Consider the following 22310-nt stretch of genomic DNA (forward strand, 5'->3'; position numbering starts at 1 on the left):
GCAGTACGTGTGAAAAAGATCTTGGAGTCCTCATGGACAACAAGTTAAACATGAGCCAACAATGTGATGTGGTGGCAAAAAAAGCCAATGGGATTTTGGCCTGCATCAATAGGAGCATAGTGTCTAGATCTAGGGAAGTAATGCTACCCCTCTATTCCGCTTTGGTTAGACCACACCTGGAATATTGTGTCCAATTCTGGGCACCACAATTCAAGAGAGATATTGACAAGCTGGAATGTGTCCAGAGGAGGGCGACTAAAATGATCAAGGGTCTGGAGAACAAGCCCTATGAGGAGCGGCTTAAGGAGCTGGGCATGTTTAGCCTGAAGAAGAGAAGGCTGAGAGGAGATATGATAGCCATGTATAAATATGTGAGAGGAAGCCACAGGGAGGAGGGAGCAAGCTTGTTTTCTGCTGCCCTGGAGACTAGGATGCGAAACAATGGCTTCAAACTACAAGAGAGGAGATTCCATCTGAACACGAGGAAGAACTTCCTGACTGTGAGAGCCATTCAGCAGTGGAACTCTCTGCCCCGGAGTGTGGTGGAGGCTCCTTCTTTGGAAGCTTTTAAACAGAGACTGGATGGCCATCTGTCAGGGGTGATTTGAATGCAACATTCCTGCTTCTTGGCAGGGGGTTGGACTGGATGGCCCATGGGGTCTCTTCCAACTCTTTGATTCTATGATTCTATGATTCTTTGATTCTATGAAAACCAGTTTCCGCCAAACCGGTTCCAAACTGATTTAATCACTTTGCGTAGATGAGCCCTTAATGTTGTTCTTCAAATGCAGCCTTCTGCAAAGAACAGCCCTGCCTTCTTCCTCAGTCCTGGGAAGCTCAGAGTTAAAAGCAGTTCACCCTCCTCCCTCCCGGTCTTTTTTCACAGATCTGTGACAGCAGGTGACCTTCCCTTGAACAGCTGAGATTCAGTCTGCAGCTCCAGAATCCAACAAGCCTACCATTGCAAAAGGAAGAAAAGAGACTTGTAAATAATTCTCCTTTCTCAGTTATATTTTCCCCCAATTTTCCTATATTTCCATGAATTGAAGGTAATGGAACTGTATTGTTTCAAACATTATAGATACATAATATGCATTTAAAAATTTTATTCTGGTTTTTTCTTGAACTAAAAGCAAAAACTGCTTTCTCAGTAGGCACTAACAATGGGAAGACACATGATCAATAACGTTGGAGGGCTGGTGGCAACTAGCTATTATTACCATGCTAAACTGCACATGTACAAGCTGGGTTTAGAAAAGGCAGAGGAACAAGAGACCAAATTGCCAATATCCTCTGGATAATGGAGAAAGGCAGGGAGTTTCAGAAAAACATCTATTTCTGTTTGATTGACTATTCTAAAGCCTTTGACTGTGTGGATAATAATAAATAGTGCAAGTTTTTGATGGTATGGGCATGCCAAGTCACCTTATCTCTCTCCTAAGGAATATGTATAAGGACCAAGTACCAATTGACCACGGAACAAGACACTGGTTCAAGATTGGGAAAGGCAGGGTTGTATACTCTCCCCCAATCTATTCAACTTGTATGCAGAACACATCATGCAATGTGTGGGGCTTGACCAATGCAAGTCTGGGGTGAAAATTGCTGGAAGAAACATTAACAACTTTCGATATGCAGATGACACCACTTTGACGGCCAAAAGCGAGGAGGAGCTGAGGAGCCTTCGAATCAAGGTGAAAGAAGAAAGCGCAAAAGCTGGGTTGCAGATAAACATTTAAAAAACCAAGATTATGGCAGCAAGAATGATTGACAACTGGGAAATAGAGGGAGAAAATATGGAGGCAGTGACAGACTTTGTATTTCTAGGTGCAAAGATTACTGCAGACGCAGACCGCAGCCATGAAATCAGGAGACACTTACTTCTTGGGAGGAGAGCAATGACCAATCTTGATAAAATAGTGAAGAGTAGAGACATCACACTGGCAACAAAGATCCACATAGTTAAAGCAATGGTATTCCCATAGTCACCTACGGATGTGAGAGCTGGACCATAGGGAAGGCTGAGCGAAGGAAGATAGATGCTTTTGAATTGTGGTGTTGGAGGAAAGTGCTGAGAGTGCCTTGGACTGCGAGAAGATCCAACCAGTCCATACTTCAGGGAATAAAGCTCGACTGCTCATTGGAGGGAAGGATAGTAGAGGCAAAGAAGAAGTACTTTGGCCACATAATGAGGAGACAGGAAAGCCTGGAGAAGACAATGATGCTGGGGAAAATGGAAGGAAAAAAGAAGAGGGGTCGACCAAGGGCAAGATGGATGGATGGCATCCTTGAAGTGACTGGATTGACCTTGAAGGAGCTGGAGGTGGTGACGACCAACAGGGAGCTCTGGCGTTGGCTGGTCCATGAGGTCACAAAGAGTTGGAAACGACTGAACAAATGAACAACAACAAACTGCATTGCTGTCCTTAGGAATGCAAATACGGAAAGAAAGAAGCATGGTGTGGATTGCAAGTTATTTTATGCATTGTTTGCTGTAGGAGGAATATATACTATCTGGATGCTTACTTGCATTCGATTTGCAGATCGGAGGCAAATAGGGATTACAGGAAACAAACACTTTCAATATCTTCTCCTCACAGGAAAACTGGGATTGTAAATGATTTACATATATGTGCACACTTTCTATCACATATCCTGGAATGTTGAAGAGCATCGCACCAAAATAGCAAGTGATTTCCAACAATTGCAAAGCATGGGCTAGGGAGCAACAGGTTGCACGTCACTTACCCAAAATTCTGAAATACTCGAAATCCGAAGTTGTCTTCATACGTGGCTGAGATATGTGACACCTTGTCTTTCAGATGGTTTACTGTACACAATATTTATTTCATGCACAGAATTATTGAAAACATTGTGTTTAAAATTACCTTCAGGCTATGTGTATAAGGTGTGCATGACACATAAATGAATTTCATGTTTAGACTAGGGCCCCATCCTAAAGATATGCAAATGTATATGCAAATGCGGGTATTCCATCCCCCCACTCCCAAAATACGAAATCCAAAACATTTCTACTCCCAAGCATTTTCGATAAGGAATACTCAGCATGTAGTGTCTGTGTGGGTTGTTTGATAGGATACCAGAGCCCTTTGGATACCTTTCTTTCCCAAATGAGGAAGATAGGTGCTTTTGAACTGTGGTACTGGAGGAAAGTTCCGAGAGTGCCTTGGACTGCAAGAAGATCCAACCAGTCCATACTTCAGGAAATAAAGTCCGACTGCTCATTGGAGGGAACGATAGTAGAGACAAAGATGAAGGACTTTGTCCACATCATGAGAAGAAAGGAAAGCTTAGAGAAGACAATGATGCTGGGGAAAATGGAAGGAAAAAGGAAGAGGGGCCGACCAAGGGCAAGATGGATGGATGGCATCCTTGAAGTGACTGGATTGACCTTGAAGGAGCTGGAGGTGGTGACGGCCGACAGGGAGCTCTGGCGTGGGCTGGTCCATAAGATCACGAAGAGTCAGAAACGACTGAATGAATGAACAACAAATAGAACGAGATGGGGTAAAATCTTGTCTTTTTGTCCCAGGCATCACAAAGTTTTCGGTCTGAAGCATAAATTTAAAAACCAGCTCTGTTCCAGGTACCTTCCTGTAAAATATAGGTAACAATAATTTATCCCACTGTTTTGATCTAAGCAGAGAAATGCGATAAAACTCTCTGTGGATTTAAGACTGTGGCATCAATGCAACATAAACCACTTCCACCTGTTAAGACAGAAGGTGCAGAACATGTTTTTTCTATTTCCCTCTCAAGCTTTTGGCCCAGAGATGCCCACTTGAGCCTTGTTTCTAGGAAAAGAAAGAAGCACCGGGTGGGAGGAACCCTCTGATGTGGGAACAGAATGTGCATTGACATGTTGAGGCGAAGGATGGGGCCTACATCAGCTCCTGGCGCCTTTATGCGTGTTGCCATGTTAAAGCCAGTTGCCTGGCAACCTGTTCACTGGGAAGAATTTGGGATGGCAAGGACTGCAGGAAGAAAACAAGATGCTGGTTTTTTGCATCCCCCTTTTTTGCTTCGTTTGAAAATAAGGGGTAAGATGGTGGTGGAAGAGGAGGGTCACAGTATTGACAAGGACACATATTTTTGGATGAGGTTTCATCCATCGCTGCCCTTCGCAACTCCTTTGCCCAATTCCATACTATCGCCACAATGAATGCCCAGTCAAACATGCTTCAGCTCCCACACACAGCTGAATCTCTTCTCATGCAGAAGGAAAAAGAGATGTCCTTATTTCCAAAGGGCACAGATGCTATCATTCCAGTCTCACCCCAGACGTTTCAATGCTGGATTGCCCTTTCAGGAGAATCGAGTGGAATGAAAACACCACCCCCATAAATGCTCTGTAAGACATTGCAATCACAGAAGACAAGCTGCAGATGAGTATCGCAATCGCACAGAAAATACCACACTTCAGACACTTGTGGAGAAATTAAAGACAGTTAAAGACGATTCAAAAACTATTTTCGACACATTCTTTGCCTACGCATATTTGAGCAAAAATGAGAAACAGCTCCTGCAAATTCATTTTAGTAATTTTTAATTCAAACATAATAAAAAAGCAATAACAATAAAGCAGCAAAATGTATAATATATAATGTTAAAACTATGCTGTGCTGGTATGGCTGTACCAGGAGCTCCAACTTCCTTTTCTTTCTTTGAGTATTTGCATGTATTCCAAAGTTCCATGCATTTTACAATAAGGTGGCTTCCCTTGATTTGCAGCCACCTGCCTATCATTGTTGGGGTTTTTTAGTTCCGCCCCTTTCCCCAGGGTTCAGGAAGGAAAGGGAGCCATTTTAGCTCAGTCTTATAGTTGAAAGCTTAGCTACAGGACGTGAATCAGCTCCACCTGTAGAGAAGCTTTGTTTCTTACGAAATTCCGGGGTAAAACAGTTCCAAAGGACTCCAGCTGGAGAAACTACACAGAGACTTTGGCCTGGTAAGGACCTCTCGCAGCAGCCATAACGCAAATTGGAACCGGGTGTAGGGGCCCCACACCAGCAAAGCCTAAATACAGATTGCCCAAGGAGGGGTTAAAAAGGGTTTTCCTGTTAAAGAAAAGAAACAGTTAAAGAAACAGTTCACGTAGCCAGTTGCCTGTCCCTTGTGGACAAGATTAAGAAAGCCACCAGTTGATTCAAAGCCTTTAAGTATTTGCTTGACCTGTTGAAGATCTGAGAAGTATTTGATTGTTTTGTTGAAGACCTAAGCAATAATAAAGGACTTTGTTAAACTTTTCAAGCTTCTAAAGACTTTTGTATAGGAAAATCCTTACAGCCTCTCAGCTGAGGCACCCGGCTTCCCGCTGGGCACAGAGAGCACGTCCTGTTCAAAAGCCAATTGCTATAGGCCCAGCGCGTGACAGCACATATGCAGTTTCATTCTAGCTCCTGTAACCAGGAGATGATCACGCACACGCATAACTCGTATCTGACACTCTTTGCCTAACTGGGGAAATCAGGTCCTAATGTATGATGGAAGGTTCATTTTATCCAATATGCGTAGGCAAAGAATGTGTCAAAAATAGTTTTTGAATCATCTTTAATTGTCTTTAATTTCTCCACAAGTGTCTGAAGCGTGGTATTTTCTGTGCGATTGTGATACTCATCTGTAGCTTGTCTTCTGGGATTGTGATATCTTATGGGGCACATTTATGGGGGTGGTGTTTTCATTCCACTCGATTCTCCTTTGACGAAATGTCCGGCACAAGTGAGTAAAGTAATAAAAGTTTTACACTTTCCCATTATTTCCCATTTTGATTATTTTTTAACATTTGGGATCTGCACAGCTCTGTAGGAACAGAAAGATGAGTGTGCACGGACTCTTGAAGCTGTGCTCTCATGAGACCATGCAGTTCTGAAGTTGTGCAATCATATTTATTTATTTATTTATTTACTGTATTTGTATATTACCTTTCTCAGCCCACAGGCAAATCAAGGCGGTTTACGGGGCAAAATTAAATGCCTATAATACCATAAATGCAATTAAAAACATTAATATATAATAAAAACCATATCAACATCAATAAAAGCATAAATAATGAGTGTCTCCTTGTTAAAAACATTGCCTGGCTCCATCGTCTAGTATAATAATCTTCCAAATTTGTGTACTTATATTTTGAGGACATTTACCGGTAACCAAACAATATCCACTTTTTTATATACATTTTAGCAAACATGCTTCAGCTCCTTCAACTCCAGCTGAATCTCTTCTCATGCAGGAGGAAAAGATCGCTTAAAGCAAAAAACAAAACAAAAACACATATACACAGACTGGGCCACAGCAACGCGTGGCAGGGGACTGCTAGTATATAATAATAATAATAAAGTTTTATTTGTATTTATTTATTTATTTAAAACGTTTATATTCCGCCCTTCTCACCCTGAAGGGGATTCAGGGCAGAGCACAGCATATACATGGCAAACATTCAATGCCGGGACACAAATTCACATACAGTACATAAACATTAAAAAAATATATCAAAATATTAAAATACACCATTTAAAACTGTCCTAGTCATCCGCATCAAATCTAATTGGCCTGGTCATCTTTCCTATTGCTGCTTTATTGCCCTGTCCCAAAAGCTTGGTCCCACAGCCAAGTTTTACCATCCTTCTAAAGGACAGGAGGGAGGGGGCCGACCTGATCTCATCAGGAAGGGAGTTCCATAGCCGGGGAGCAATCACTGAGAAGGCCCTGTCTCTCGTCCCTACCAATCGTGCCTGTGACAATGGTGGGACGGAAAGTAGAGCCTCCCTGGAAGATCTTAATCTCTGTGATGGTTCATAAATAAATAAATAAATAAATAAATAAATACATATTTGTATCCCACACTATCTCCCCGTGTGGACTCAGTCTTTATAGTCTTTGTAGGGTTGCCACATGAGAATTATTCCAGGTGCTGATTCATAGGATTACCAGACTTAAAACTGGAGACAGATCCTGTATTTAGAAGGAAATTAAAGCAGGTGTTGTTGTTATTATTCTTTATTCACTTATTTTATGTTTTATCCCACCCTTCTTCCAATCTAGAACTCAAGATGCCTACTTATAAGTGCAAAACAATGCAAAGTGAAACAATGGAAACGCATTACAATACAAATATACAAATTAAAAAGACAATGAAACCATTTGTGTCACTGAAAGCATTAAATATTAAAATATTAAAATGCATTAAAACTCCACACCCAACACAAAATCCCAATTGCACCATCCCCAAAAACCTGCCTTTCATCAAACCATAAATGATGGATGGAGAAGGTACATTTGAAAGGCAAACTAGACAAGCTACACCCAAATTGTTCCAATGTTAGTTGACCCTAGTGTGAATTAATCATGGGGTTTTATTCATAAGATGAAAGAGCAGAGCACATTTGACCTGATCCAACACTGCTTTAAAAAAAAATCTTTTTATAAGAAGAAGGCAATTGTTAAGTGACGCATATCCTTCTCCTTAAGCATTCCCACAGAGTTCCCTGAGAAGCTTTTAGTTCCTATCTGCAGTTTCCGAGGCCTGTTCTATACTGTCATATAATTCAGATTAAATCAGACAATCCACTTAATCTCCTCTGAACTGGATTATTTGAATCTACACTGCCATATAATCCAGTTCAAAGCAGATAATCTGGATTTTATGTGGCAGTGTAGAAGGGGCCTCAGAGATGCTGTTGTAGTTCAGCGTGATGGTAATGTTGCTAATACTGGTAGAAGGGAGAAGAGGGCTGGAAGAGGAGCAGCAGCGAAAACGGATTAGGGAGATAATCATGGCTCCGAGTGATTCTGAAACCTTTGAGGGCTTCTCCGACTGTGAGATGGGGATGGGGAGGAAAGCAGGGAAGTCAAGCGGGCTACTCGCAAACAAGAGTCCGACGAGGAGATTCAAAGGAAGTGTATCCGTGATATACTTAGCGCTCCTACAGAGGACGAGGACTTCATGGGGTTTGAAGGGAGTGATGGGTCTGGGAGTGACACGGGGGAGGAGGATGAGCTGGATTGGACCTGTGTACAATAAATTAGGGATATCTGTAATCAACCCACCTCCAGCGAGGACTTTGAGGGGTTTACAGGGGAATGGCAACCGGGAAGCACTTGGCAAGATCTAAGTCTTGACAGATGCTGGCAGAGGTGGAGGGATGGGCGCTCGGGTTCAGCTGCGGGGAATGGGGCAGCTGAGAGCGATGATGAAAGGGTGGGGAGCTCCTCAGCTTCTGATGGGGAGCTTTAGGATAAAAATGGGGTTTTGTTGTATGGATCTTTGCAGAAGGCAAAGTGTCTCTTTTGGGGTGTGAATCTTTGTTGCTGCCAATTCTCGAGCTTGGGTCCTTGGACTACAGATTCCTGCGTTCCTGTGTTTACTTCTACTCTGCCACTTGACTCCGGACTGTTTTGATCGACGCTTTTTTGCCAGTTGGATTTGGACAACTTGCCTACCACGTGCTTTGACCTTGGAACGTTTTCTGGACTCTGTTTTTGCTTCTTTGTACTGTGCTTTTTGAACTGTGTGAGTTTAAAGCGGATTGCTGTATTTTTGTGTTGAACCGGATTAAACGCCAGAATAATCCGGGTTATATTTCAGTTACTTATAGCGCCTGATTTTTGATGCCAAATTGTTGGCTGAGCTTGGGGCACTGAAATTAAGTGCTCCAAAGACTCTGTTGTGAACAATAAATTTGTGTTTGGACCTATTACTCTGTGTTTGGCTTTACTGAGGCTTCTGGGTCTTGACAGATGTTTCAGTACACATGAGTTACAGGTGCAAAGGAGTGGTAATACATTTTATTGATTAGCCCATTGGCTATATCAAAAACATTTGGCAAACACATACACATATAGTACAACATAAACCAAAATAAACAAGCTGCTAAAAAGGTTCAAATCCAGACCAAATATCTGCATCATCCATACAGTTTACCCCAATCGACTCTAAATATTCAGTCCTTAACTGTGTTGCTTCAAATAGTAAAAGGGCTGTTCTGTAAGTTATTTTAGTATTCTGGACAGTCAATAAAAATGTAGTTTTAATATACAGATCCCAATGTGTGTTTTTTAAAGAAAATAATGTATGGCCCGAGGTATTGGTTTATCTCAACTAAACAGTACATGTGCAATATCTTCTACCTCTGACGCTCCACAGATACAAAATCGTTCATTATATGGAACTTGGTTAAACCTTCCATGTTTGACCATTGTATCCAGCTGTTCAATTCTAGTTCTGGTAAATACCCTCCTGAGGTGTTTAGGTATTTCTGTCTTTAGATATTGGGCTCTTTGAAAAGTATGTTTAAAATGACTTAGCCATTTCAATGAGCCAGCTTTACTGAGGGTGGCAATGTCTTTCTGAGCTTCTACAAGGGTTGAATGAAAAGTAATGCCTCCATCTTTGTAACTTTCTTCAATACCTGTTTGAAACTGATTTAAGTCATCAGTGTAGATGTGCCCTGTGTGATTTGCCCAGGTTCACCCAGTGGATTTCCATGGCTAAGTGAGTATTCAAACCCTGATCCCCAGAGTTGTGATCTAATGCTCAAACCACTGCCTATGCTCCTAGGTTTGCCTGTTTATTAGGATTATGTGAGCAATAAGGAAAGATTACAGGCTACCCCATAGGCACCACGCTGTTGTCTCGTCTTGTCCAGATGGCTTGGTACACACAAAAAAGGGATGAAGCCACATGGTCAGGCAGCAAGAGAAAGCACCCTGGAGCGGAGCCTGGGGGGATCCGGCATCTTGCTCTGCTCCGCTCCTGACAATTCACCTTTTGTTCTCCTTGCGCCTCTGCAGCCAAATTCCCTTGGCTTTTTGAAAGCCAGATGGGGCAGCGCTGGGAAGATCTTGGCTGGCCAGGTCTGAATTTTCCCTTATTAACTTCATTACATTATCTTGCCCATTTGTTTGGATTCATCTTCCATTAATTATTTGGCCCCACCATCCAGAGCCTTGTTGCCGGAGAACTATGGAGAACAGAAAACACAGAACCAGCAGACTCAAATGACAAAGGGAAACAGAACAGGATGCTGAAGACAATATGTTTGATATATATTCAGAAGTTGCTGTGTTGGCCGTGCAGCGAAATATAACAAAATCCAAATTCTACATTACAGTGATACTGTTATGGAGCCAACTAAAATAGACCACATGAACATTTGCAAAGCTTCACTGGTTTCTTCACTAGGCAAATATATTTAAAATCATATAGGAGAAGAAATGCGGTGATGTTAAAGACACAAGTCAACGTTTTATTTCAAATGTTGCTTTTGTCATCAGGATGGACCTCAATGCATTTTAGTTAAATCAATAAAGTTATTCCTGTTTTGAGGGTTGAGGAACCTGCTTAATATCTCACATCAAGAAACAGTGAAATGAAGTGATTTAAAGCAGTTCACGGATAGTGAGATCTGGATCGTGGATAGTGAGACCCAGCATGTGGATACTGAAACCCGACAAGTGCATAGCGAAATCCAGTGCTAGGCTGCAGTGAGTCTGTGCCTGATGAGACTTAAAGTTAAAACCCAGTGTCCCCCAATCAAAGAATTCTCACCAGCTGAAGCAGGAACCACCAAAGTACGAGGGTTGAATGAAAAGTAATGCCTCCACCTTCGTAACTCCTCAACAGATGGCAGTACTGGTATGCGGCAGGTACTGGCTTGTTCAGTAGACTCTCCTCTACAGTTCCATTTTAGTGGGAAGTCTTAGCATTGAACAATTGTGTTGTTAAAGTGCAAACTATGGAACCCTGCACAGATGGTCGGTCAATGTGACTTAAGCAACGTGCAGTCATTGAATTCTTAACAGCAGAAGTTGTCACCTCAACATCTTTAAACTTACTCGCCAAACAACGCACAGTATTCACATCAACACAATCACCATAAACAGCTTGCATTCTCTGATGAATCTCCTTTGAGATGACACCTGTCCATGGAGAGCCTTCTTTTGCCAGGAACTGTCCATGGAGAGTCTTCTATTATTATTATTATTATTATTATTATTATTATTATTATTATTGGGTTGCTGTGAGTTTTCTGGGCTATATGGCCATGTTCCAGAAGCATTCTCTCCTGATGTTTCACCCACCTCTATGGCAGACATCCTCAAGGTTGTGAGGTCTGTTGGAAACTAGGCAAGTGAGGTTTATGTATCTGTGGAATGTCCAGAGTGGGAGAAAGAACAAACACCTTCCAACAAAGGATTCCTCCAGACAGAAAGCAGCCAGGCTTTGAAGCTGAAAGGCCATTAATTGCTAATCAAGGTTGCCAATTGCAACATTCAGACATGCCTCCAACAGAAAAGAGTTATTTCTCCCACCCTGGACGTTATTCCACAGGGATATCAACCCCACTTGCCTAGTTTCCAACAGACCTCACAATCTCTGAAGATGCCTGCCATAGAGGTGGGCGAAATGTCAGGAGACATGGCCATACAGCCCGGAAAACTCACAGCAACCCAGTGATTCCAGCCATGAAAGCCTTCAACAACACATTATTATTATTATTCCTATTGTATTTGGGCATGTCTCATTAAGCAAAGTTGTAACCATTTGAGAAACTTGATTAGCATTAGGTCTACTTTGCCCACACATTTCAGAAACTTCAAAACAATCCAATTCAGTGTTGATTTAAGGCTGACAAGCATGTATGTGTATTAGGGATGCGCACTAAATTACAATGCAGAATGAGTGGCATCCCTCCCTCATTAAACAGCAGTCCTGATGTCACCCAAATAAACAAAAGATGTAAAAGAGAGTGGCAACCCAAGCTCTCCCACTGCCTGAGGCAGGGAGTGAAGGATATCATTAGAAGGATTAAGGCAGAAAGGAGAACCAGTAAAGGCAATCTGTGCGAGTGTTTGTTTTGAAGGGCCAAGGGGAAGAAATGAGAGGTGCTCTTCTGTCCTTGAGAATGGTGGTAAAGAAAGCGCCACATCTTGCCAAAAGATTGTGTACTCGTGCCTTCAGACCGCAAGCATTTGGGACCCAAGTGAGAGCTTGGCAGGCAGCTGGTAAAAGGGAGGGTGGGCAGCGTTCCCAGTACAGCTCTAGTCTAGAAGGAACCAAACTGAAAAGGCACTTCCCTTTCTGTCTTGTACCCAGTAGAAGAAGGAATTGGCACAGGGAGAGAAGGAAAATTTGTGATTCCTAAAACCCAGAAGCAGTACAAGTCTGATTTATCCGAAATTAGCTCCCCTTGGCTAATAAAAACACTTGCTTTGACCAGCACCTGTAATCATGGTCAGCGTTTTGGTATTCAAGCCCATTAATTTGCACTCGCCTCCTCCCCAAATCTGAATTATCCCCATATGAAAATCAATCACATAGAAAAATACCACCTGTAAAATTAGCTATGAATGCCATTAAGTATTGTGCCAAATACACACCCTTACAAGATGTCTGTGATGCATCTGAGGACACTGTTACTATAGATCAGTGTTTTGCAACCTGAGGGTCGGGACCCTTTGGGTGTTGCGAGGGGTGTCAGAGTGGTCGCCAAAGACCATCAGAAAACACAGTATTTTATGTTGGTCATGAGGATTCTGTGTGGGAAGTTTGGCCCAGTTCTATTGTTGGTGAAGTTCAGAATGCTCTTTGGTTGTAGATGAACTATAAATCCCAACAAGTACAACTCCCAATTGTCAAAGTTTATTTTCCCCAAACTCCATCAGTGTTCACATTTGGGCTTATTAAGTATTTGTGCCAAATTTGGTCCAGATCCATCATTGTTTGAGTCTACAGTGCTCTCTTGATGTAGGTAAACTACAACTCCAAAACTCAAGGTCAATGCCCACCAAACCCTTCCTGTATTTTCTGTTGGTCATAGAAGCTCTGTGTGCCAAGTTTGGTTCAATTCCATCACTGGTAGAGTTCAGAATGCTCTTTGATTATTGGTTAATTACAACTCCCACATGACATCAACCCCCCCACCCCACCCCACCCCACCAGTATTCAAATTTGGGCATATTGGGTATTTGTGCCAAATTTGATCCAATGAATGAAAATACATCCTGCATATCAGATATTTATGATGAGATTCATAAAAGTAGCAAAACTACAGTTATGAAGTAGCAACAAAAATAATGTTATGGCTGGGGGTCACCACAACATGAGGAACTGTGTTAAGGGGTCACGGCATTAGGAAGGTTGAGAAACACTGCTATAGACCTTGCCTGAACAAGAAACGGAAGTTTCAAAAACCTATATAGAGAATTTGGGACCTTTTTTCATTAGCCCAAAGATGTGATCAGAATATGGACTTTGGAAGTTGAGAGGATGACTTAGCCAAGAATGGTATAATCCTATGCATCCTACTCAAATATTTATTTGTCGTATCAGGACAACCAGTCAAATTATATTACATTTCTAACAGAACAAAGCAAACAAACAGACAAAATACAAAATTTGTGAGTTTGGTAGTTGATTAAATGTCCTTTGACCAGTATCTGGCCACTTGCAGTGCTTCTGGTGTTGCTGCAAGAAGGTCCTCCATTGTGCATGTGGCAGGGCTCAGGTTGCCTTGCAGCAGGTGGTCAGTGGTTTGCTCCTCTCCACACTCGCGCGTCGAGGATTCCACTTTGTAGCCCCATTTCTGAAGGTTGGCTCTGCATCTCGTGGTGCCAGAGCGCAGTCTGTTCAGTGCCTTCCAAGTCGCCCAGTCCTCTGTGTGCCCAGGGGGGAGTCTCTCGTTTGGTATCAGCCATTGGTTAAGGTTCTCGGTTTGAGCCTGCCACTTTTGGACTCTCGCTTGCTGAGGTGTTTCAGTGAGTGCCTCTGTAGATCTTAGAAAACTATTTCTAGATTTAAGTCGTTGACGTGCTGGCTGATACCCAAACAGGGGATGAGCTGGAGATGTCTCTGCCTTGGTCCTTTCACTATTGGCTGCTACTTCCCGGCAGATGTCAGGTGGTGCAATACCAGCTAAGCAGTGTAATTTCTCCAGTGGTGTAGGGTGCAGGCACCCCGTGATAATGCGGCATGTCTCATTAAGAGCCACATCCACTGTTTTAGTATGGTGAGATGTGTTCCTACTCAAATGAAACCCTATTAAGTTCCATGACTCCCAGGAATATTCATGTATAGCAGACATTAGGCCAAAGATTTCAGATTTATATGCAATTATATATTTTTTCCAGTTTTACTAGAAATATACCGGAGTGGTATTAAGTATTTTGCATTTTTTTTAAAGTATGAGAGTTTTGTATCGTAGTATTCTAGAAATCAACTCAAAATGCTAAGTGTCACAGCATTTCCTTTTAATGTTACTTGTCCTACTTGTGTCAAATAAATACAATACAGCAGCAGCAAACACAAAGAAAAGAAAGCTTTCTGGAGATCAAGGCTGAGACTTATGCTGAAGGTTGATCTATAGGGACTTCAAAATCGTACTTAAATTTTCCATGCCTTTAAGGCAGCGGTTCTCAACCTGGGGGTTGCGACACCCAAGGGGGTCGTTTGGCCATTTTGGAGGGGTCATGAGGCTGCCTCCTTTGGTCCCGCCCCCAAGTCTTTGGCCCCACCCCCAAGGCTTTGTGCAAGGGTGGCCTTTTGCAGCTGGCAGATGGTAATCTTCAGTGCTGTTCTGTCACGCGCTGGGCCTGTAATAGCTGTTCTTTTCTTATAGGACGTATAATTTAAGCCCAGCAGGAAGCCAGGGACGCCTTAAAGAGAGGTTGTCAGCGATTTCTCTGAAGTGATGGTCTTTAGAGTCTTTAATGATACAGCAAAGTCTTTATTATGGAACAAACAACAAATCTTCAATAGTTCAAACAACACTTTAAGGCTTTCTTAGTCTAGTCTTCAATGGATTGGCACCTGACTTCGATCAACTGAACCTTCTCCGTAGGAAAAAACCCTTTTTAACCTCTCCCAGGCTGCTTTCTATCTATGCCTCGTCGGTGTGGGTGCTACTACCGAAGCCAAGTGTGTCTGGCTATCGAGCAGACCTTACCGGCTGAGGCTTGAAGATATTTCAGCTGAGTTCAGTGAATCAATTTCCCTGCATGGTCAGTTTTCCTGGATGATCCTTTTCCCTGGATGTTCTTTTTCCTCTGGATGCTCCCTTTTCCCTGGATGATCCTTTTTCCCTGGCGGTTCTTAAAAAAGGAAGCTTTTCTATGGGACGAGCTGGTCTACATCCTATAGCTTAGCTACCTTGTGTGAGACAGACCAAAAAATGGCTCCTTTCACTCCCAGAGCCCAGAACAAGGGGCGGAACCAAAGCTTAACTATGATGGACAGGAAACCTGTCCTATGACAGCAAACAGATAACAGAAAGAAAATAAAGTTGGAGCTCCTGGTACAGCCATACCAGCACAAACACCGATTGTGTTTAAGTGCAAGCCTAGGTCTTTAGGCACTGCACCCAGTGTACCTATCACCACCAGGACCACCTTTACTACTTTATGCCAGAGTCTTTGCAGTTTGATCTTTAAATCCTATTCTATTATTATTATTATTAATTGTTGTTATTATTATATTTATTATTTTACTCTATTTATTATTGTTATTATTACATTTATAACTATTATTATTGGAAGAATACGTAAGCACATTTACATTGAAGGTTAGAATAATGGTTTAATCAGAGTTGGACAGTCTTATCTTATATTACCATTACCAGAGTTGGACAGTCTTATCTTATATTACCATTTTATGTAAATATTCAGAAACATTGTACCTACTGATGCCTCAATTAATGTAATTGTATTGGTATCTATGTTTATTTTGAAACTGACCAGTAGCTGCTGCATTTCCCACCCTCGGCTAATACTCGAGTCAATCCATTTTCCCAGTTTTTTTGTGGTAAAATTAGGTACCTCGGCTTATATTCGGGTCGGCTTATATTCTAGTATATACGGTATGTATTTTCACTTTTATTATGGGCATAGATATAGATAGATTTAGATAGATCATTAAATTTTATCTTTTTCTATTGATCACTATGGGATTATGCTGGTTGCAGAAGTAATGCACTTCCATAATTCCCCTCCTGTAACCATGGTTTAATGTTATATCCACTTGATTGCAGCGAGATGGGTTTTACAAACCATAGCTTGTGTTAACATTGTTTAGAGTTGCATTTGGACAAGCGAGCCATTCTTATGACAATTTCCCAAGTTTGTGAAATCATCAAAAAGAGGGTGTGACAAGAAAGTCTCCTTGAAAGCTCTTTAAAGCATGTCAAATAGCTTTATTGAGCAGGTGATCTGGTGAGTTCTTTCTCCCTTCTTTCCTCTCCAATTTAATTTCGATGTTATTAGGAAGGAAATTTCAGTTCTCCTCCTGGCAGCCGGGTACCATGTGCAACGGCTTGGTGCCTGCGTTGCCAAACAGACCATGTGTGGGAGTGACAAATTACATGGCATTTGGAGAAGGGAGGGAAAAAATCCTTTTGAACAAGAGGGAGGGAGGAAGCGGGAGCATCTGTTTGTACGCCTGTGTGGGAATATTAACCCATTTCAATGTATTGCCGAAGGCTTTCATGGCCGGAGTCACTGGGTTGTTGTCGGATTTTTGAGCTGTATGGTTATGTACCTGGAAGCAGTCTCATATACCTCTCTAGAAATCTCTATATATATCATCCCCGGTTAAAAGGTGGTGCAAGGGGTTAAACCCTTGTGCCGGCTGAACTGCTGACCTGAAGGTCGGCGGTTCAAATCTGCGAGATGGAGTGAGCTCCCATCTGTCAGCTCCAGCTTCTCATGTAGGGACATAAGAGAAGCTTCCCACAGCATGGTAAAACATCCAGGCGTCCCCTGGGCAACGTCCTTGCAGACGGGTAATTCTCTCACACCAGAAGTGACTTGCAGTTTCTCAAGTCACTTCTGACATAATAAAAAAATCCCTGGTTAGAAAAAAAAAACATTCATGGGATTTTGTGCCTCTAACCCAGGGGTCCTCAAACTTTTTAAACAGAGGACCAGGTCACAGTCCCTCAAAGTGTTGAGGGGCTGGATTATAATTTGAAAAAAAACATGAATGAATTCCTATGCACACTGCACATATCTTATGTGTAGTGCAAAAGACACTTTAAAACAATACAATAATTAAAATGAAGAGCAATTTTAACAAATATAAACTTATTAGTATTGCAATGGGAAGTGTGGGCCTGCTTTTGGGTGATGAGATAGGATTATTTATTTATTTATTTATTTACCTTACTTATATACCGCTGTTCTCAGCCCGAAGGCGACTCACAGCGGTTCACAACAAATACGAACAGCAAAAATTCAGTGCTACAGTATAGAAACAATTAACAACCTAACACATTACACAATTAATAAACAGTTACTACAATACCCATTCACTGTCATCTCGTCATCAAAAACATGTTCCAGATTCGTCATCCATTGTTCCATTCCAGTGTTCATTAACCAATCATTGCACTAATTATTGGAACCCCTGCTCAAACAGCCAGGTCTTCACTTTTTTGCGGAATACCATTAGGATTGTTGTTGTTGTTGTTGTTGTTGTGTGCCTTCAAGTTGTTCTAGACTGAGCAAGGGCCGGGTAAATGACCTTGGAGGGCCGTATCTGGCCCCTGGGCCTTAGTTTGAGGACCCTTGCTCTAACCCCTGAAATGTGGAGGGCCAACTGTAATGGATTCAAATTACAAGATTCCACCTAAATTTTAGGAAAATAATAGAATCATACAGTTGGAAGAGACCCCGTGGGCCATCCAGTCCAACCCCCTGCCAAGAAGCAGAGCAATAACATTCAAAGCACCCCCAAAAGATGGTCATCCAGCTTCTGTTTAAAAGTCTCCATAGAAGGAGCCTCCACCACACTTCAGGACAGAGAGTTCCACTGCTGAACAGCTCTCACAGTCAGGAAGTTCTTCCTAATGTTCAGGTGGAATCTCCTTTCCTGTAGTTTGAAGCCATTGTACTGCGCCCTAGTCTCCAGAGCAGCGGAAAACAAGCTTGCTCCCTCCTCTCTATGACTTCCCCTTACATATTTATACGTGGCTATCATGTCTCCTCTCAGTCTTCTCATCTGCAGGCTAAACATACCCAGTTCTTTAAGCCACTCCTCATAGGGCTTGTTCTTCAGACCCTTGATCATTTTAATTGCCATCCTCTGGACACATTCCAACTTGTCAATATCTCTCTTCATTCGTGGTGCCCAGAATTGGACACAATATTCCAGGTGTGGCCTAACCAAGGCAGAATAGAGGGGTAGCATGACTTCCCTGGATCTAGACACTATAACTCCTATTTATGCAGGCCAAAATCCCATTGGCTTTTGTAGCTGCAGCATCACATTGTTGGCTCATGTTTAACTTGTTGTCCACAAGGACTTCTCTCCTGACGTTTCACCTGCATCTATGGCAGGCATTCTCAGAGGTTGTGAGGTCTGTTGGAAACTAGGAAAATTGGGTTGATATATCTGTGGAAAGTCCAGGGTGGGAGAAAGAACTCTTGTCTGTTGGAGCTAGGTGTGAATGTTTCAAATACCTCGATTAGTATTTGATTAGCATTTCACACCTACCTCCAACAGACGAGAGTTCTTTCTCCCACCCTGGACTTTCCACAGATATATAAACCCAATTTTCCTAGTTTTTAGCAGACCTCACAATCTCTGAAGATGCCTGCCATAGATGCAGGCAAAACGTCAGGAGAGAATGCTTCTAGAACATGGCCATACAGCCTGAAAAACCTACAACAACCCATTAATCCACTTGCATACCAGAACATCAAGCGCTCGAATGAGCTCTACTTACATTTAAAATCATTATCTCTATTTTGGTAATGATTTTTCTGGGACATTATGCAAGAACATTGTTGGTGTGTGAATTTGGTACCCAGTTATGTGTAAAATGGGTACAGTTATGTGTAATATTGCATACCTGAATATGACAGGGTGCCCAACTTTCCCTTCTACTTTCCTCAACGGGAGAGATTCATGTTGATAATCAGAAAACAATTAAGTTCTCTTATCACATCATTAATCAAAAGAGCGAAGAGTCCCTATGCTTTTCAATCATTGCTGCATAGATTGCAGAGTAAATGAATATCACACAAATGCACAGATGGGGAGAAGCCTACAGCCATATCCAACGCTGGTGGCGCGCTGTTCACGTGCAAGCATGCGCCCAGGCTGTGATCTTTAGGTGTGAGAATAAGGATATTACTGGTTATGTTATTTTCATCTGTGAAATGCTAGAGGGTGTGCTAAAATAGAGGAAGGGTTCATAGTGGGAGAAGGAACCACTTGTAGTCTACTGCCATAATGCAGCAAAGTTGGAGTAAAGCATGACCCTCGTATCTGTGGACTTTGCTTGGACATAGAAAATCATGGATAATAGTGAACATGATTGAAAAGAAGAACATCTGACCTAAGAATTGAGGATTTCAAAAGGGATGCCATGCTGTAATGGGTTATCTGGAAAGACATGTTAGCAGTTGATTGGCTGAGCATGCCAAGAGCCAGAGTTCTGATTGGCTGCTGTTTCTGGCTTGCTGCTGAGACCAACGGTTCTAACTGCCATTTCCATCTTTCACTTTGGACGGTGAAGAGAGTGCTGTCTGCCAACTATCTTGAAGCCTGATCATTTTAAGACACAATACAATACAGGAGGCCCTGCTCTTGGTCCCGCCTGCATCACAGATATGTCTGGCGGGGACGAGAAACAAGGCCTTCTCAGTGGTGGCCCCTCGGCTGTGGAATGGAAATTAGATCGGCCCCCTCCCTATTGGCATTTCGGAGGAAAGTGAAGACCTGGTTGTTCGAGCAGGCCTTTGAATAGGCAGTGTAATGAACATAGGAATACGGAACAACAGATGATGAGATTGGAACTTGATTTTACTTGAGACGCTAATGAGATGTTATATTGATGTTTAACTGTTTATTATGTTATTATTTTAATCATTTTAAACTGTTTTTATGATGTCAAACATTGAATTTTTGCTATTGTTAACTGCATTGAGTTGCCCAAGGGCTGAGAAAAGTGGTATATAAATGAAATAAATAAATAAATAAATAAATAAATACATATTTAAAGATTATTTTAAAGGACTGTTTTATTCCCCCTATTCTCTGTGTGAACTCAACGAGACTACTGTATATATTGTTTGAACTTTTATATTGAAGTGACACTTTATTATACTGCAGGGTATATACTGGTTTAATAACTGTGGTAATGCTTTTACCAACTCAATCAAGAATGTCAGAGGAATCCTGAAAGAATGCCAAGAGATGACATATTTTGAGAAGTGATAGGTGAAGCTACGGATATCAATCCTGCAGATATGGGCATCATAGTGTAAATGTATAAAGCAGGATGCATTGGGCTCTAAGCCAGTGTTTCGCAACCTGGGGGTCGGGACCCCTAGGGGTATTGCAAGGGGGTATCAAAGAGGTTGCCAAAGACGATTAAAAAATACAGTATTTTGTGTTGGTCCTCCGCCATCAACTCCACTGGACTGGCCATGTTGTCTGGATGCCCGACCACTGTCTCCCAAAGCAGTTGCTCTACTCCAAACTCAAGAACAGAAAACGGAATGTTAGTGGACAGGAAAAGAGATTTAAAGATGGCCTCAAAGCCAACCTTAAAAACTCTGGCATAGACACTGAGAACTGGGAAGCCCTGGTCCTTGAGAGCTCCACCTGAAGGTCAGCTGTGACCAGCAGTGCTGCAGAATTTGAAGAGGCACGAATGGAGGGTGAAAGAGAGAAACGTGCCAAGAGGAAGGTGCATCAAGCCAACCCCTTTAATGCTGGTGGTCTTTGCTTCTTCCAGCACGCTGGCGTTCATCCGCTTGTCTTCCCAGGAGATTTGCAGGATTTTCCGGAGGCAGCGCTGATGGAATCCTTCCTGGAGTTGCACGTGATGTCTGTAGACAGTCCATGTTTCACAGGCATATAGCAGGGTTGGGAGGACAATAGTTTTATAAACAAGCACCTTGGTATCCCTACAGATGTCCCTGTCCTCAAACACTCTCTGCTTCATTCGGAAAAATGCTGCACTTGCAGAGCTCAGGCAGTGTTGTATTTCGGTGTTGATGTTGACTTTGGTGGAGAGATGGCTGCCAAGATAGCGGAAATGGTCAACATTTTTTTATTTTACACCATTAAGCTGTATCTCTGGCATTGGAAAGGGATTGGCTGGTGACTGCTGGAACTGCACTTGGTTTTCTCGATGTTCAATGACAGGCTGAGCTTCTTGTATGCTTCTGCAAAGGTGTTTAGAGTGGCTTGTAGGTCTTCTTCTAAATGCGCACAGGCGACATTGTCATCAGCATACTGGAGTTCTATAACAGATGTTGTTGTAACCTTTGTTTTAGCTTTCACTCAGCTGAGGTTAAACAGCTTGCCATCTGTCCGACAGATGATTTCCACTCCAGTGGGAAGCTTCCCATCAACAAAGTGAAGTATAATAGCGATGAAGATGGAGAATAAAGTTGGGGCAATAACATTATGCTTCATAACAGTAGCAAAATTAGTTATGAAGTAGCAACAAAAATAATTTTATGGTTGGGGGTCACCACAACATGAGGAACTGTATTAAGGGGTTGCGGAAGTAGGAAGGTTGAGAACCACTGCTCTAAGCAATCTGGAGGTTACACAATTGCATCCATTTCACCATTTCTTTCATCAGTGTGTGTGGCTTCCAGCAATCCTGCCCTCAATTCCAGATGAATGGAAGTCTAAAGGAGTTTCTCAAAGTCAAAGAAAAGGCATGTAATATCCAGAGATGCACCGTTACTATTTCATTGGTCCAAAGCTAACCCCCTGCGGGTAACCTAATTCAAACTGAACTCTGACCAGCATGGATTCCCATTGTAATAGCGATTATTGGGCACGGCACATTTCTCCCCCCAGCCCACCCCATCTTGGGTCTTTTTCAATAGTAGCAATCATATTTGCAACAGGCATGCAACTTATTGCTGTATTACTCTTATTTTATTGAATAGCGTAAATGCCTCTTGGTCTGGGTGGATACAGGACTCTTGCACAGGCTTATATAAAGATGCCATACATTAAAGCCGAGGCTTTCTGTGCAAAACCCTTTTTTTTTTCAGCCACTGAGCTTACCCCAATCGCTTTTACCATGGTAACCTGCTATACTTGCTATTTTTGTACACAAGTGAGAAATAGTATGAATTCTCTCCTGCATAAAACATACAGAACTTTTTCCTACCAGGTAATTGGTCCAACTGCTTCATTATTGTCTCTACCAGGGCAGGCGAAGCAAAGGCCTGGGGCATCAGGCAGCTTCAGGTTGGATTCCCAGCTCTCAAATCCTCCAGGTGATAAAAAGATATGAGGTGTAAAATCTTCAAATGATGCATTT

Source organism: Anolis sagrei, chromosome 6 (genome assembly GCF_037176765.1).
Source record: "Anolis sagrei isolate rAnoSag1 chromosome 6, rAnoSag1.mat, whole genome shotgun sequence".
Taxonomy (NCBI): domain Eukaryota; kingdom Metazoa; phylum Chordata; class Lepidosauria; order Squamata; family Dactyloidae; genus Anolis; species Anolis sagrei.